Genomic DNA, 11,080 nt, shown 5'->3' on the forward strand with positions numbered 1-11,080 from the left:
TTTTTTTTCTGGAGACGCTTTCGATTTAAAGAGAGGGGGGATTATAAAATAACGCGTTATTTACACGATTTTTTGGGTGACCAGGAGAAAGACGACTCACGACTCACAACCCTATTGTTTGGACGAAAGGTGATTTGGCCTGGGTTACGTGTGAGAATATCCGGACATGTTTGAAAATATCGAGAAAAAGGAAAGAGATTCTTCTCGAAGTAGGAAAACAGTAATAGGGATAATCAATGACATACAATGTACCAAACTTTTAATCCTCAAAAAATCATATTTTACATTGTAAAAATCACAAGGGTAGCCAATGTCTTCCAGATAAAAGCGTTTGCTAAAAGTTGTAATACTTTGGCAGTGCATTTGCATAACATAGAAACTGAGAGGGTTTCTATGGAAAAGCATGATGTTCATGTTTTTGTGCATGCCCAATCGCAACAACAGAAATTTAGATACCTCTTTTCTTGCAGAAAGATGCTCCCAAAATCAGTATTTTGAGTTCTAATTCTCGGTAGAAGGATCTTTATTTTACATTTCTCATTAGATAAGAGAAGCTTTAAACTTCTTAAAAAACGGGTTCTGTTGGACATGTATGTACCAGGATTTCTTACTTCAGCAAAGTGTACCCCTTTTCCAACTTTCTCTTTGTTGACTAATACTTTTCTCTTTGTTGTATCATGAGAAAAAGGTAAACCACACTTTCTCAAGGTCAGCAGAATATGGAAAAAGTAAAAGTTGTGATTGTGATTTTCAGTTGTGAATTGTTTTTGCCTGTTTTTTTATTGAATCTTATGAAAGTAGATCACAAGGTAGACCTTATGATTCACAATTACAACTTTTGTTGTTGTTTGACTGAAAAAATTTAGGTTTTCTGAACCAAGGTCTTTTGCCAAATAATGGTTTCCTTACCTTGGTATTTTGGGGAGATAGGTATTGGAGGAAAATGTTGTCTTCTAGTTCCGGATGAATTATTCACAGCTTGGTGGGCAGTCTGGAATGAGCGCAATTGCAGGATATTTGAAGGGTGCGCCAGACCTTCAAGGGTCTTGACTATGCATATCCTCTTCGATGTATTCCTAGTGGTCAAACTAAAATTATCAGGGATGGACGTCTCTTGAACTCGTCCAATTTTGTGTGATTGTTCTTCTATTCTAGCAAGGCTGGGGGTCGATCTCTCATCCTCATAAGCCTTGAGCCTTATTCATAAATAAAATTTATTTTACTCTTTCAAAAAAAAAAGGTATTTGAGGAAAAGTCTACTTTATCAAATAGTTTTTAGTCTCACATTGAGCATTTTATAGAATCACATTAGGTTTAAAATGTGTAGAGTTGACTTAGAGGACAAAGCCCTCAAGGAGCTTGTCAATTGAACTTTGAACTTTGAACTTTAAACTTAGATCCAAATTTAGCCTAGCATAACTTGTCTCGGCTTGGTTCGGTTTGGCTCAATCTGGTCTTGATCTGACTTTGACAAATCTTCTTTTATCACTTATTTTGGATACTTTTATACCTCATAAAATCCTCTTAAAAAGTTTTTATTTTTTCAAAATATTTTGGTGGTTTACCAAGGTAGTCAAAAATTAATTGCAACCTAATTGGAGAGCAACACCTAGCTTTAAACGGCTAGCCTCAACATCCCTGGGTATGTCGAGATGTTAGTGGGCGGCCTTTAGGCCTTAATGGGTGCATGCTACCCGTTTGAATTATAAATGGGTGCATGCCACCTGTTTAGCTTTTATGGACCCATGCAAACGGTTCTCTAGACCATTCTGTTGGGGTCTATGTAAATCCCAGTTGCCTCAGGTCAGTCATTAGTGAGCTTAGTCTTTTTCACTCTCTCTTCTTTGTGCTCTCTCAAACTCTCAATTTTTAGTGAAGTTATTCAGGATAGTTGTGTTGTGGTGGCCGCACATGTGTTCAACCCGGTGCACCAATTGTTACTTTTAAGAAAATGCCTCCAAACATCAGTCCCACTGATTAGTGCATAGAAGCTTCACTTTTGAAACAATTTAAAATTGACAACCTAACTTCTTAGTGTCAAAGGTAAAGGTTAAGAATAAGAAAATTCCTAAGCTCTCTTAGTTCGATGGGGCCAACTTCAAGAAATGACAAAATAAAGTGATGATCTTACTTACCATGGCCAAGGTAGTGTACATGTTGACTGAACCATGTCCTCTAAAACAAAAGGAAGAAACTATTGATAAGAACATGAAACATCACAAGTGGAAGGAAGATAACTATTTGTGTCGATGACACATTCTAAATGCCTTGCCTGACCCATTGTTTGATCTCTACTCAGAAGTGGACTATGTTCAAAAGCTCTGAGAACCTCTTTAGAATAAATACAACATTAAGGATGTGAGAAATCGTAAGTTTCTTGTTAACAAATATATGGATTTTAAATTTTTTTATAACAAACATCTTCTACCTCAAGTTGATGAAATGCAATTGTTGGGTCATCAATTTAAGGAAGAAGGCATGAACCTTGATGAGTTTTTTCAAGTGACTGCGATAATTGAGAAATTGTCGAGTTCATGAAAAGAATATTATAATATGTTAAAATGTAAGAATGATGACTTTACCTTGGAGCAACTTCTTTCTCATCTTCAAATTAAAGAAGAAACTTTTCACAGATATAAGAAAGAGAAACTTAAAGAAGTTGACACCAAAGTGAATATGATGGATCGTAAACCAAGGTTTAAGCCTAATTTGAAGCTTAAAAATAATAAACTCAAATATTTTAAGAAATCCAAATGTGAGATTATTCAAACTGACACATTATGTAAGAGTGTGTCATCACCGCAAGAAACAAGGCACAAAGGCAACAACTCCCAAAGATAACCTAGTGTTTGTAATAAGCTCAATTTTTATGGATCAAATGGACAAAGGGTGGTATGTGGATTCAAGATTTACAATTCACATCTGTAATGATCAAAATATATTTAAAACATACGATGTCGTGGGTGAAGACAATTGAATCTACACGAGAGACTCTAATCTTACAAAGGCTGAAGGAAAAGGGACTGTAGAACTCAAATTTACATTAAAAAAATATCTTACCCTCATGAATGTAAATCATGTACCCATCGTAACTAAGAACCTTGTATCAGCCTTCTTACTTACCACACATGGTTTTAAGCTTACGTTTGAATATGAAAATTTAATAATATCAAAATACCATGTGTTTATTGGTAAAGGCTTTGCTTTTTATAGTTTGTTCAAACTGAATGCTATCAATATGACTTCTTATATTTTTGCTTGCTTGATTCTCTTAAAGTATGGCATGCTAGACTTAGCCATGTGGATTTTAGTTCTATTGAGAAAATGGGTAAGTTAAGCTTAATTCATGTATGTGAGCATAATCGTTATAATAAATGTGATGTGTGCATTCAAACAAAATTTTTAAAAAAAAAATATGGAATAGAAAGGGAGTTTTAAAATTCTTAAACTCATACATAGTAATATTTGTGATTTGAAAAACTCTCCAACTCATGGGGGTAATCTTTATTTCATAACTTTTATTAATATTTTTTTAAAATTTGCTTGTATTTATATTATGAAAAGAAAAGATGAGTTTTTTTAAAAAATTAAGATTTTTAAAGCTAAAGTTTAAAGTTTTAACAACTGCAAAGTTGCTTTATTTAGGTCAGATAGAGATGAAAAATATTTGTTTTATGATTTTATCAAATATTGTGAATAATATGGTATACACAGACAAAACACTGCACCCTACACTCTCAAGCATAATGGTATTGCAGAATATAAAAATAGGATTTTAATTAATATGGTGAATGCAATGTTTATCAATTCTGATCTTGATTTTAATTTATGAGGAGAAGCTTTATTCTCAAAACAATAGAGCATATAGATTTATGAACTTAGAAACTAAAGTAATTTGTGAATTTGTATAAGTTGAATTTTGAGAAGATCTAACTTTAAAAGATTTACAAAATCTTTCTTCTCTCAATGTTCTTTGTGAACCTGTATCAAAAAAGCATGTTTTGGAACATGAAAATCTAGAAATTAGAAAAAGTAAGAGAATTAGAAAATCAAAGGATTTTGAAATAGATTTTTTTCTATATATGACTAATAGAGATCCATTAACCATTTGTTAAGTTATGTCCTTACCTGATATTGCATCTTAAAAAGAAGTTATTCAAAGTGAAATTGATTATATTTTTGTAAAAAAAAACATAGGTTTTATCAGAATTACCACCTGCTTTTAAATCGCTTAATTGATACATTTAAGGCAAGAATAATAGCAAAAGGCTTTAAACAAAAAATTGTGATTGATTATTTTGACATGTATGTTTCAATCTCTAAAATTACTTCAATTAGAGTTCTTATAGCCTTAGTTTCAATCTTCAAGCTTGAAATTCATCAAATGGATATTAAAATTACTTTTCTAAATAAAAATTTAGAAAAAAAGATTTACATGAAACAACTTGAAGGTTTTGTAGTTCCTGATTGAAAAAACAAAGTTTACAAACTGCTTAAGTTGTTATATGGGTTGAAACAAGCTCCCAAACAATAACATGAAAATTTTGAAAAAGTGATTTTTAGTCATGGATTTAACACCCTTGAATCCAAAAAATGCATTTATACTAAAGTTGATCATGAAAACATTGACATAATTTGTTTATATGTAAATGGCATATTGATAGTTAGCAATATTATATAATGCATAAATGACACCAAGAAATTTGTCATTAAAATTTCATATGAAAGATATGAGGGATGTTGATGTGATTCTTGAAAGCAAGCTTATCAGATATGAGCATGGTTATGGTTTGACTCGATCACATTATATTGAAAAATTGCTTAAATTTTTTAATTGTTTTGATTATAAGACTACAGTGTTAAATTATCTAGATACACTAAATGAAGTATTTATCAACTTTAGTGTGCTAGTATTATTGGTAGTCTTATGTATGCTATGAATGAAACTAAACCAAACATAGCATTTTGCATAAGCAAACTAAGTAGATATACTAGCAATTCGAGATATGAGCATTGGGATGCAATTTTCAGGGTCCTAAAGTATCTTAAAGGAACATTGGATTATTGATTATTTTATACAAGATAACTCGCTAACGTTGAAGGGTATAACAATACAAATTGAAATTTAAATAAAGATAATTTCATATCTACAAGCATATCGATCTTTATCCTTAGATCTAGGGCAATAGCTTAGGCATCCAAGAAACAAGCCATTATAACCCAATCCACTATGAAGGATGAACATATAGCACCAGCATCTACTAGTACAAAAGTTGAATGGCTAAGGAATATCTTGATTGAGATTCTATTGGGTAGCAAACCCTTGCCTCCTATAATGTGATAGGCAAGCTAATATATATAAAGCATGGAGCAATGTATATATAATGAAAAATCTAGACATATCAATTTAAAGTACAATATTGTAAGTAATTTACTCAAGCAAAGAGTAATTTCAATAGAATATGTGAAATCTTATTAAAATTTGACAGATCTACTTACGAAAGGCCCTTCACAAAAAAAAAATTATTAAAAATGCATCTAAGAGAATGAGATTAAATCCTACTAAAGAAATTACCTAAGATGAAAACTCAAGTGACTCGGATTAACTAAACTATTGGTTCAATGGAAAGAACAAGGTACTAGAGTAATTGGGTGAGCACTAAAGAACCTATGAATATAGAGAGTATCTTTAAGTCTTATTCTCATGTACATGCTTGAAAAACCTGTGATATGAGGATGAGTTTCATGACTCTTAAAGATATCTATTGGACAAATTGGCTAAAGTAGTTTAAACAGGCTTCAACTTTTGACAGACTCACCTATATGGGTGTGAAGGTGTGAATCATCTTCGATGAGATTGGGGTTGTCTCTAGAGAACTCATAAAGTTGGATATTGCATAAGACCCAAAATATATTCAGCCTTTATATATTAATGACATATATGGTTACCTAGAAGGAATATGTGTGTGAATAGGCTTAGAAAGTCTACAATAGAAACTAAGTTCAAAGTTTAGCTACTTAATTTCTTAGATTGTTTGAATCTTGTTCATACTAAGTGAAGGTTTAAACCCAAAATATACCTTCATTTATGCATATGACTTTCATGAACAACTTCATATTTTACTTGTTATAATTTTGATCCACATTGGAGATTGTTGTTGTTTGGCTCAAAAATTTTAGACTTTTTGAACCAAACTTTTTGGCCAAATAACCTTCTCTTTGCCTTGATTTTTTTGGAAGTAGGTGTTTGAGGGAATATTTTATGAAATATTTTTTAGACCTATATTTAACATTTTTTAAAATCATATTGGGTTTAAACTATGTAGGGTTGACTTAGAGGGCAATACTCTCAAGGGGCTTGTCTATTGAACATTGAACTTTGGACTCAGATTTGGATTTGGATTTGGATTTAGATTTGAATTCGGCTTGGCTCATCTCGATTCGGTTCGGTCAGGTCAAGTCTTGATCTGACTTTAAAAAATCTTTTTATTACTTATTTTGGACAATTTTGTACCGCATAAAATCCTCTTAAATACCGGTCAGGTCAAGTCTTGATTTGAATTATGGAGACAAACATTGGAAGCAAGAGGTTTTAAGTTGAGTAAGAGTAAGACAAAATATATGTAATGTCGGTTTAGTAAGCAACAAAGTAGTGATGGGAGTGTAGTGAAGCTTGGTGAGCAAAAAATACCGGTGGATGATTGTTTCAAATATTTGGCATCTATCATTCAAAAGTATGGAGAAATTGATGGAGATGTAAATCATAGGATAAAGATTGGGTGGATGAAATGGAAGAGTGCAGCTGGAGTGTTGTGCGATCGTAGAATGCCATTGTGGTTGAAGAAAAAGTTTTATAGGACGACGATTAGGCCTGCTTTACTATATGGTACAGAATGTTGGGCTGCCAAGAGACATCATATTAAAAAAATGAGTGTAGCTGAGATGCATATGCTGAGATGGATGTGTGAAAATACAATAAAAGATAAGATTCAGAATGATGAGATACGTAAGAAGGTAAGCGTTGCACCCATTGAAAATAAGATGAGAGAGAATCATTTATGGTGGTTTGGACATATTCGACGAAGGCCTAATGATGCTCCAGTTAGAAGGAATGAGAAATGGAAAAATATATTAGTTAAAAGAGGTCGGGGTAGGCCTAGGAAGACATGGATGGAGGTGATAGGAAAGGATATGAATGCTTTGAACCTCATCGAGGACATGACATTGGATAGAAATGATTCGAGAAGAAGAATTCATGTCGAAGATCCAGCATGATTTTCTTTTTTGGTTCATATTGCCGACCCCAATTGTTTTGGGATGAAGGCATAGTTGTTGTTGTTGTTGTTGTTGTATAAAATCCTCTTAAAAAGCTTTTATCTTTTAAAATTGTTTTGTTGGTTGACTAAGGTGGTCAAAGGTTATTTGCAACATAATTGGAGAATGACACCTAACCTTAAATGGCTAGCCTCAACGTCCATGAACACGTTGAGATGTTAGTGGATGCATGCAACCCATTGTGGGTGGGTTCATGCTACCCGTTTGGACCTTAATGGGTGCATGTTATCCGTTTGAGTCATAAATAGGTGTATGCCACCCGTTTAGTCTTTATGGACCCATGCAAACAATCCTTTAGACCATTCTATTGAGGTCTATGTAAACCCCAGTTGCCTCATGTCAGTTATTAGCGAGCTTAGCCTTCCTCGCTCTCTATTATTTGTGCTTTCTCTCTCTTAATTTCTAATGAAGTTGTTCAGGGTAGTCGTATTGTGGTGGCCATCCATCTCAATGCTAGGAGTGGCTGGTAATGCCCGTAAGGCTTGGTTGTATCCTAGAAGCAAGGTTGTGTTCAACCTTATTGCACCGGGGTCCAACCCGGTGGGGCGACTGTAGCTTTTAAGAAAGCACCATTGTTATGCTCCTCCAAGCTTCGATCTCACCGATCACTGCCGACAAGTTTCACTTTCAAAATAACTTATACTTTCTTAAGATTCTACTTTTTCACCTGTGACCAAAGAAAACACGACTTTTTTCTTTGTTGCTCAAAAGAAAGTTGACTAATAATGTTCTCTTTGTTGTATTATGGGGAAAAGCAAATCTCACATTTTTTTTGAATGAATTTCCTTATTGGAATATTTCTTCATGTAATGAAATAACCCGTGATGTGTAAAGATCTATTTGGTGTGTTGGGGTTCTCTAGTGTTTTCATGCTGAAGTTACTAAAACATTGCATTGGGAATGAAGTTGGCACCCCCAACACCACATTTTAACACCATTCACAAAAAGATGGTTTTGGCAACTCCATCCTCAGCACACAATGTTTTGGCAACACATGGAAATGGCATTTCCACTTCAATGCAAGGCTCTCAAACATAGCATAAAAAATGGTGCGGATATTTTTGTTAGAGTTATCTTGTTGAAATTTTGAGTCATTTTCTTTGGAGATGGTGATGTAGGATCCACACAAAGGGGATGTTTATGCACTTTTTCTACAAAAAAAAACTTTTCTCTGACACACAAACAAGCCCTCCGGTATTAACTAGCTACAAAATTTCAATGCACAGCTAAAACAAAAGCTTATTTTGTTGTATATTGGTATTGGATCCAGTGTGATCATAGGGTTTTACATATAGAAACTATATCATATACTTATTCTGGATCCAATATATTAAATCCAAAGTATGGATCCATGTATTGAATCTAGAGTTAGCCATTGGATCTCATAAGAGAATCCAATGGCTTAGAGTAGTGGGCCCTTTAAATGTAACCCTCAACTAGAATGATAGGCCCGCATCTCATTGAGTTTCGAACATGTTTTAGAATCTAAGGGAACGATTATAGTTGGGTAAAGGAATGGATACACCCAGGGAGACTTTAAGAGCCCAACACCTGCGCACAAGAAATTGTGAATCCAAGTGTGGATCTCCCTTGACGTAGGTCATTTTCCTGTTTTCTCTTATCTTCATTTTCTTCCTTCTTCTCTCTCAGTTTTCTCTTCCTTTGCTCTGCGCATACAACGGTCCCAAAATTCCAACAGTAGTATCAAAGCCAAGTTATCAGGTGTGCACGGTAGTGACTGGCCTCACCAGAAAACCCAAAAACCGCCATGCTCGATCGGCGGTGCTGCCTACTAGAATCAATAGCAGAGGAGAGAGATGTGACAGCCGAAGAGAGGTTGCCGTAGAGGGGAGCCCGACGTCGAAGGGCTTCGTGGCTGATGATTTTTGCTGAAAGGAATACCCCCCCTATCGATCGTACATACAGCTAGCCGAACTGACATGCCGGACTTTGGCGACGGTGGGGGAAGCTGCAAAAAAAATTTGCTAGTTCAGAAAATTCTCATCTATGCACATGCCGGAAACCCTAGGGATCTCGCACGTGTGGAGCCTAGCTTTTCTAGATCCTTCTCTCTATGTGATTGTCCATCTTGGGCAACATGCCAAGCGAGGGGAAGATCGGACGAGCGATGGGGGAACCGGTACAGAACGGAGGTGGCAGAGGCATCGATGAACGAGCACGGTGGAGCACCACAACAAGAGGGGAACGACGATGGCAACAAGGAGAACAAGTGGTCGTTGTTGAAGGTGTGGAGACTGAGCGACCCCCTCTCTGTCAGGTCTGCTGCTGGCATCGGAGGAGGAAAAAAACCCTCTATCAAGAGGTCGCCGGACTCTAGCTACCCCGCTGTCAACAACAGAAGAGGCCGAGGAGACCCCCTTATCCGAGTGGAATGATTCTTAAAAGCTACAGCAAAAGAATAGGATATTTGGAGCACATAATCAATATTTTTGCTACCCATCTGACACCTGCAAAAGACGTTCCTACAAGGTTGTTATAAGACCAGCACAGTTATATGAAGCCAAATGTTGGGCGACTAAAAAGTGACAATAAGATAAAATGTAGATGGGCATGCTAAGATGGATGTTTGGGGTTACAAGGATTAAAGTAAAAATGGATATATTACGATGTGTTTAAAAGTCAAATTAATAAAAAGACAAAATAAGTGACTGATGCTTAAGATGGTTTTGAAATGTTGCAATGAAGACTTCTCAGGGCTCGTGTGAGAAAGGTTGACATAGTACATGAATTATGAAAAAAGGAAGACTATTAAGACTTAGAAGGAAGCAAAGACTTGGAAGAAAGCAGTCAGAGGTGACACTAAGGATTGTAAAGAGACCAAAGTTGTAGCTTTAGATAGAAAGGAGTGAAAATGGACTCGCAAAGCCAACCCCATGTAGTTAGAATCAGGCTTGATGATGATGATGATTCATGTCGGCATTCTCAGGTTGAGATTTGTATACCCTGTTTGGACCATCTCTAGGTCATTCCAACCAATGCGGAAGAGAGTGAAGCAGCTAGGAGAGTTTGAGCCAAGAGTAATCTAAATCAAATTTGAACCTGAAACAACACTAAGCAAGAAAAATGAAGAGCAGTTGGAACAAGCATACATTCAGTATAAGGTGTACCTTTTTATCAAACACAAGCAAACCACTTTGCCTATTCTATCATGTATGGCCCTTTTCCTGTGCCAGCACTTCAGTTTGGACACCCGGTGTGCTTGTTTCACCCGAATTGTGAGAGGAAGGCTCATTTGAAACAAACTCGCTTCGGGTCAGGTTTGGTTCAGACCCAGGTGGAACCAAACCCAAACCTCATTTGAAATGATGGTACTGGGTCCGGACCCAGGTCTAACCAATCCACCATAAGAGAAACCATACCCGGAACCTATAAGGATTACATGAATCAGACCCAGACCATACCCGGTAAAATAATATTTTTTATCATTTTTACATTGAAAAATTGTGGATCTTAATCAGAACTCCGGTCAGGCCCGGGTCTGGTATGAAATTTCACAAACCATACCCGGCTCCATACATTAATTGGACCTTTCGGGTCCGACCTGAATTCTAATCCGGCCTTCTTGTTTATCACCAAACCCTGACCCTATAGGGTTTGGTACGGGTCAGTCCGGGTCAAACACCTACTTGCAGTGGTGAGGCCTGCGTTTTTCATATGAAAACCGTGTTCGAATGAAAACGGAGTTGCACTCCCCCTCACAGTGAGCGTGTTTAGCACAAATCGC

Source organism: Nuphar pumila, chromosome 15 (genome assembly GCF_984573655.1).
Source record: "Nuphar pumila chromosome 15, dmNupPumi1.hap1.1, whole genome shotgun sequence".
In the NCBI taxonomy this organism is placed as follows: domain Eukaryota; kingdom Viridiplantae; phylum Streptophyta; class Magnoliopsida; order Nymphaeales; family Nymphaeaceae; genus Nuphar; species Nuphar pumila.